The 7,593-nt window shown below is 40.0% G+C and overlaps 1 pseudogene; it reads right to left on the reverse strand.

The window, feature by feature from the left end:
- Positions 1–671: 671 nt before the first annotated feature.
- Positions 672–7,312, reverse strand: LOC122096693 (annotated as a pseudogene).
- Between the last annotated feature and the right edge of the window lie 281 nt (positions 7,313–7,593).

Here is a 7,593-nt window from a genome sequence, read left to right on the forward strand (position 1 = left end):
AGCTACGTACATATTACCATATGAGATGATGCAAAGCGAAATGAATATGGAAGCAAGTGGTTTTCTTTTGTTGTTGTTTTGAATGTACTATGGGATTTCTTTTTTCTTTTATGTTTTTCCCCCTATGGTTTATCCCCTGTTGTCACTGTATTTAGTACCCTGGGTATTGTTTAGATGTTTATTAGAATCAGGGAAAGGAATGGTGAGATAAAGTTCAAAGGGTGAACCAATGCAACAGCAATACTCACAAGACACTATGTTGGAAATGAACTGTACAACGTAAGGAGTATTGGGGGAAGAAAGTGGGAGAAAATGGGGAGGTAACAAGTTGGACAAGAAATGTATTCACTACCTTATGTGTGTAACTGTATGCTCTCTGTACATCACTTGACAATAAAATTAAATGTTAAATAAAAGAACCTGCTTAAGGTTAGTGGCTACTAAAAATACCACCAGGACAAAGCTATCTAAAGACACATTCAGTAGTGTGTACACTACCAGAAAAGACACTGTACAGTTTAAAAAACAAATCTTATACAGCCTTATATTTTCATTTTTTTCTTCAAAAGGAGTGAGGGGTGTGTGTGTGTGTGTGTGTGTGTGTGTGTGTGTGTGGTGGGAGGGGGTGGTTAAATGCTTTATAGACAAGAAAAAAAATCACCAGAACCAACTTATTCATCCTCCTCATCCTCCTCTTCCTTCTTTTTCTTGCTCTTTTCAGCGTTCACACCTCCCTTTTTGCTGCATCAGGTTTTCCTTTAGCTCCGTAGGCAGCAATATCCTTTTCGTATTTTTTTTCCTTCTTTTCGTAAGGCTGCTTGTCATCTGTGGCAGTGTTGGTCCACATCTCTCCCAGGTTTTTTGCAGCATCACCAATAGGCCTGCCAGGATGCTCCCCTCTGATTTTAGGACACTCAGAACAGAGCAAGAAGAAGGCCAAAGGAGGCCTTTTGGGTGCATTAGGGTCCTTGAACTTCTTTTTTGTTTCTCCTTTAGGAGGGATGTAGGGTTTCATTTCTCTTTCTTAACGAGCCTTGTCCTCCTTGGACATGTCTTCAAATTTCCCTTTCTCTGTAGCAGACATAGTCTTCCACCTCTCTGAGCACTTGTTAGAAAATTCTGAGAAGTTGACTGAAACATCCTGGCTGATGCTGCTTCTTGTGTTCTTCCTGTCAAGTTCACACACACACACACACACACACACACACACACACACACACACACACACACTAATGTTTAGTTTTTCCTCCCTGAGGCACAGAGTCGCTTGGTGCCCGGCTGGCTCTCACTTGCCTTTTGCTGTCTCTATGGAGCTCAGTGTATTGAAATGGCTGGAAGAGCAGAAGCCAATGTACCTGAGTTCTTTCACTAGGCTAGCAGACTACCACTTTGAGCCACAGCTCCACTAATGGTTTCCTGATGGTTAATTGGAGATAAGAATCTCATAGCCTTTCCTGTCTGGGCTGGCTTTGAACCATGACCCTCAGATCCCAGCCTCCTAAGTAGCTAGGATTATAGGTGCTTGGCAGAAATGTGTTTTTTTTTTTTGTGGTTAAGATTTAAAAATAATATGGAACTTGCACAGAAGGCTATTATGTATGTGCCTTACTTTTTAAATAGTTATTATTAAGGAGTTTTACAAAGGGGTTACAATTCCCTGTCAGGTAATGAATACAATGTTTCTTGAACAATGTCATCTCTTTGTTTGCTTTCCTGTAAGCCAGTTTGTGTGTAAATGCATAGAGCCTTGTATGAATTATCATGTCCAGTTGTAGTTTAGATCTAGCTTCCACATATGAGAGAAAACCTGTACTGTTTCTCTGAGCTTGGCTTACCTTGGTTAACATGGATTTGTTCTAGGTCCAGCCATTCTCTGCAAATGACATAATATTATTCTAATGGACAATTAAAATTTTATTGTGTATAGGTACAACATTTTCTTGATCTACTTATATGTTATAGGGAATCTGGTAGGTTTCCATAGCTTGGCTGTTGTGAAGAGTGCAGCAATGAACATGAATGTGCAAGTGTTTTTACTATATCCTGACTTGTAATGTTCTGGGTAGATGCCCAGGAGAGGTATTATGACTTACTTTTTTTCAAAAAGTGTATTGTATTTATTGGAATGTGCAAAAAAGTACTGGGGGAGGTAAGTATAAAGGTAAATGTAAAAGGCTCTTTTCTTCATTTCTTTAGAAGATAATTGCTTAAATAAAAATAACAATGCCTCACAGGGTTTATGATGATTATGAAAGTGAAATATATGTAAATAGTAACAGGAAGAATGGGAAGAGTGAAAATATGAGTTTCTTAAGTCATCTGTGAATTTGTATTATTTAAATGTAGAATAACGTAAGTTAAAAGTTTAAAACTCTAGAACAAATGTTAACAATAATGCAGAATGCATTGCTAGGAAGACAACTTTCATATTAGAGATAACCAGAACATTCAGATAATCCAAATGAAGGCAGGAAAAAAGGAAGACAAGAACGAAGAACACGTGAAAACATGAAAGAAGTAAAAAATGAAGAACAAGTTAAGTTTGTTCTCTCTCTCTCTCTCTCTCTCTCTGCTTATAGTCCTCCTTCAATTATGGTTATGGTTCCTAAAACTCCTCAGACTTTTCTATAAAGAGTGTGGCAAGCACCAGCCTCATACAGTGTCACAGTACGGAAAGGGTAAGGACTCTGTGCTCAGGGAACAGTGTTTTGACAGGAAGTAGCAGAGTGGCTATTGGCTCCAGGGGTGGGAGGTTGGGGTGGGCATGGGAAGTTGCGGGGAAGGACCAGACTAAGCTGATTTTTCCAAGAAAAGGCTAAAATTACAAAGAAGATTGTGCTAAGACTTGAGAGTGTTGTGGTCAACTGTACCCCTAAGAGAGAGAATACTAGTAAATAAAGCTGCAAGCATTGGTTTTACTTTTCTATGGACCCATGCTGGAGTTTGAACTTGAACTGCAGACTCTGTGCTCTCTTACTTAGCTCTTGCTACCACTTGAGCCACACCTCCATTTCCAGCTCTTTTTTTTTTTTCGGTCCAGTCGTGGGGCCTGAACTCTGGGCCTGGGCACTGTCCCTCAGCTCTTCAGCTCAAGGCTAGCACTCTACCACTTGAGCCACAGCACCATTTCCAGCTTTTTCTTTTTTGCTTATGTGGTGCTGAGGAATCAAACCCAGGGCCTCATGCATGCAAGGTAAGCGCTCTACCACTGAGCCATCTTCCCAGCCCCATCCAACTCTTTAATTGGAGTCTCACAAACTTTTCTGCCTGGACTGGCTTTGAATCTTGATCTTTAGATCTCAGCCTTTTGAGTACCAAGGATTACAGGAGTAAGCCACCAGTGCTTGGTGTCCACCTGCTACAAAAAGCATTATGAGCCCAGCGCTAGATGCTCATGCCTGTAATCCTAGCTACTGAGGAGGCTGAGATCTAAGGATTGAAGATTGAAGATAGTCCAGGCAAGAAGTCTATGAGACTCTTATTTCCAATAAACTACCAACAAAATGAAACAAAATAAAAAACCGGAAGTGGGGTTGTAGCTCAAGGGGTAGAGAGCTAGCTGTAAGCAAAAGAAGCTTAGGGCCAGCACCTAAGCCCTGAGTTCAAGCCCCAAGTCTGGAAAAAAAAAAAAGTATGAATTAGGAGGAGATATGAAAAGGAAGAGATAATGATCTAGTACTAAGAACCAACATTTGTTGTGTAATGAAGACAATTAAATCACGAAGTCAAATTAAACAAAAAATGCCAGATGGTAGACTTAAAACCAGTGTAAAATTGCTGGGCACTTGTGGCTCATGCCTGTAATCCTAGCTACTCAAGAGGCTGAGATCTGAGGATCCTGGTTCAAAGCCAGTCTGGGCAGGAAAGTCCGTGAAACTCTTATTTCCAATAAACCACCAGAAAACCGGAAGTAGTGCTGTAGTTCAAGTGGTAGAGCGCTCACCTTGAGCTGAAGAGCTGAGAGACAGAGCCCAGGCCCAGAGTTCAAGCCCCACGACCGACAAAACAAAACAAAAACCAAACTAGTGTAAAATTATATTACACTGTATTGAAAGCTGCTAGGAAAAAAACATATAGGAAGATATTGATTTTAATAACTTCAGATTTTTTTTTACCAGAAGCCATGGAGATCAGAAAGCATTGGAACAAATACTTTACTCTGCCAAAAGTATAATATAACAGGTTCTAAAGTATATGTACCTAACAGAGTTTCAAATTAAAGGAAGTGAAGTTTACAGAACAAGATGTAGTAATTTACTTTAGGATTTTAAAATTATCAAATACATTTAGCTACTAATTAAGGAGTTTTTATGCTTGAGTATTTTTTAAATAGCAAGATGGTTCTGCTTAAGTTGGTATTGTTTACAGGCAAAAAAAGCAAGAGGGTTATTGTTATTTATTATTTACTTTTGCTGGTACTGGGGCATGAACTTGCATAGTAGTGCTCTACCGCTTGAGCCACAGAACCACTTCTGGCTTTTTTGAGAAGCTTATTGGAGATAAGAGTCTCACTAGGACTTTTTGCCTGGGCTGGCTTTGAACTGTGATCCTCTGATCTCAGCCTCTGAGTAGCTAGAATTACAGGTGCCTCGTGGGTTTCATTATTTTAGCTTGGCCTTTCAGTGAAGACAATATTTATGAGACTCTGAATACTGACATTTTACTTTGTTTTCTTATGGATATACCTGTATATACTGTTACAGCAAAAAGCCTACAGACTACATGTTATCACTTGTATTTTACGGATGGGGAAGACTAAGATCCAAGGACATCCACAATTTGGAAAAGTAAATACTTGAACTGAAATCTCTAATGTCACAACTTTTGTTCTTAAAAATATAGTATATGCTGAGCACCAGCAGTTCATACCTGTAATTCTAAGTACTCAGGAGGCTGAGGATTGTAGTTTGAAGCATTCAAAGACAATCTGGGGAGAAAAGTCCTTGAGAGTCTTATTTCCAATACCAAAAAGCGGGAAGTAGAGTTGTGGCTCAAATGGTAGAATGCTAACCTTGGGCACAAAAACTTAGGAACAGTACTCAGGTTTTGAGAACCCTAGAATGGGTTCTCTCTCTCTCTCTCTCTCTCTCTCTCTCTCTCTCTCTCTCTCTCTCTCTCTCTCTCTTTCTCTCTCTCTCCCTCACTCTCTCTCTCCATATATATACACATACATATATGCAAGACTCTGTAGCAGGAAGAGATTTACCAGGGGAGAACCTGGCTTCTGCATGATCAATCATCTATGCAAATCACTGTGTATGGGAGGGTGGGCTAACTAAGAGGGCTGGTCCAAATACCATTACTAATGAACAATCTGTTTCAAGACATTTAAAATGCTCATTCATATCTCTTGATGTGATAATTTCAACCTTAGGAATGAATCCCAAAGACAAATAGATTGCCCTTAATTCTTTACTGAATTCTTTATAATATCAAAAATTGGGCTAGGTATGGTGACTGACACTACTAATCCTAGCGACTTAGGAGAGGGAAATCAAGAAGATCAAAGTTTGAGGTGGGTCTAGGCAAAAAGTTCATGAGATCCTATGACAACCAATAGCTGGATGGGATAGGGACCATTTCTTATTCCAGCTATGCAGGGGGCATAAATAGGAGAAATGTGGTTGAGGCTGGCTTAGGCATACACAGGAGACCCTATACCAAAATAAAAATTGGAGGCATGGCTTAGGTGGTAGAGCACCAGCCAATGAGTGAAAGCATCAGATAACAAGTTCAGCTCCCAGTTTCAGATGAAAAGGAAGAGAGAGAGAGACAGAGACAGAGAGAGAGAGAGACAGAGAGAGAGAGAGAGGGAGGGAAGGAGACAGAGAGAGAGAGAAAGGAAAGGAAAGGAAAGGAAAGGAAAGGAAAGGAAAGGAAAGGAAGAAAGAAAAGGTTATGGGTGTGGCTCACTCTAAGTTTCTGACTAAGAAATATAAGGCCTAGAGTTCAACCCCCTATGCCAACAGAAAAGAAGGAGTAAAAGATATGAATAGAAATATCAAATAAGAAAAATATTTATAAAAATTCTAGTACATTCATGGTTAAAGATTATTCAGACATTAAAGGATTTTTGAAGACTGTTGAAAATGTTTACCACATATGTTTAAGTAAAAAATGCTGGGCATAATGTCATAAGCCTATATAGTCTCAGCTTCTTGGGAGGCTGAGACAGAAGGAACATTTGAGTCCAAAAATTCCAGACCACCTGAACAATGTAAGACCCCATCTCAATTTTTTTTTAAAGCAGAATTTGCAAGTGCCTAAATCTGCTCCAACGCCACATATCTTTCTAGTACAAAATCATAATGAGTGCTACCATAGGTCTGTCTTCCTTTTATTGCCATAGTACAGCTTAGATCAGGCTGACAGTTCCAACAGTATTTACTGCATAGAATGTTCTATTGACAAATAAATCTTGGTTTACCTTTATATAGAAAGTACATAGAGTTTACTTGTATTCATTGTGTACAGTTCTGTATGTGTGTGTGTGTGTGTGTGTGTGTGTGTACATCCCAACAACTACAACATAGATCAACATAGAACATTTCCATCTCAGAAGGCTCTCCAATTCTTCCTACTTAATATGTAGGTTACCACTATTGGGACTCATATCAATACAGATCACTTTTCTTATTTTTATACTTCAGGTCTGGCTTTAATTTATCTATGAGCTTGAGATGTGTTGTGCTTTGTGTACCTCATTTCATTTTTTCATTATTGTATAGTATTCAATTTTAGATATAAAATCACAACTGGGGAAGAGGGGGGAGGGGGGAAACGGGAAAGAATGGGAAGGGGAAACAAAGGAGGAGGCTACAATGCTTGATAAGAAATGTACTCATTACCTTGCTCATGCTCTGTACAGTATTTTCACAATAAAAAAAATCACAACTTAACTGGTCAATCTCTTTGTGTGTGTGTGCATGCATGCGTGTACGTGTGCATGTGTGCGTGTGTGTGTGTGTGTGTGTGTGTGTGTGTGTGTGTGTATGTGTGTGCCCATGTGCCCATGTGTGTGCTGGTCCTGGATTTGATTTCAGGACCTGGGCACTGTCCCTTCTTTCACTCAAGGCTAGTGTTTGACCACTTGACCTACAGCTCCACTTCCAGCTTTTTGCTGGTTAATTGGAGATAAGAGTCTCACAAAGTTTCTTTCCTGGGCTGGCTTCACACTATGATCCTCAGATCTCAGCCTTCTGAGTGGATTACAGGCCTGAGCCACTGGTGCCCAGCAACCATTCTCTTTTTGATGGGATGTGGCTGTTACCAGTTTTATGCTATCATAAACAAGGTTGCCATAAACATTCATGTTTTCTCTTTCTTTTTAACCTCAGGGTCTCACATTCAGCTTACTTGCTAGACTTACACTCTACCATTTGAGCCATGTCTACAACCCTGCTTTTTTTTTTTTTTTGGTCCAGTCATGGGGCCTGAACTCTGGGCCTGGGCGCTGTCCCTCAGCTCTTCAGCTCAAGGCTAGCACTCTACCACTTGAGCCACAGTGCCACTTCCGGCTTTTTTCTTTTTTCTTATGTGGTGCTGAGGTATCGAACCCAGGGCCTCGAGCATGCAAGGCAAGTGCTCTACCTC

Source organism: Dipodomys spectabilis, unplaced genomic scaffold (genome assembly GCF_019054845.1).
Source record: "Dipodomys spectabilis isolate Male_0828 unplaced genomic scaffold, ASM1905484v1 ptg000017l, whole genome shotgun sequence".
In the NCBI taxonomy this organism is placed as follows: Eukaryota; Metazoa; Chordata; class Mammalia; order Rodentia; family Heteromyidae; genus Dipodomys; species Dipodomys spectabilis.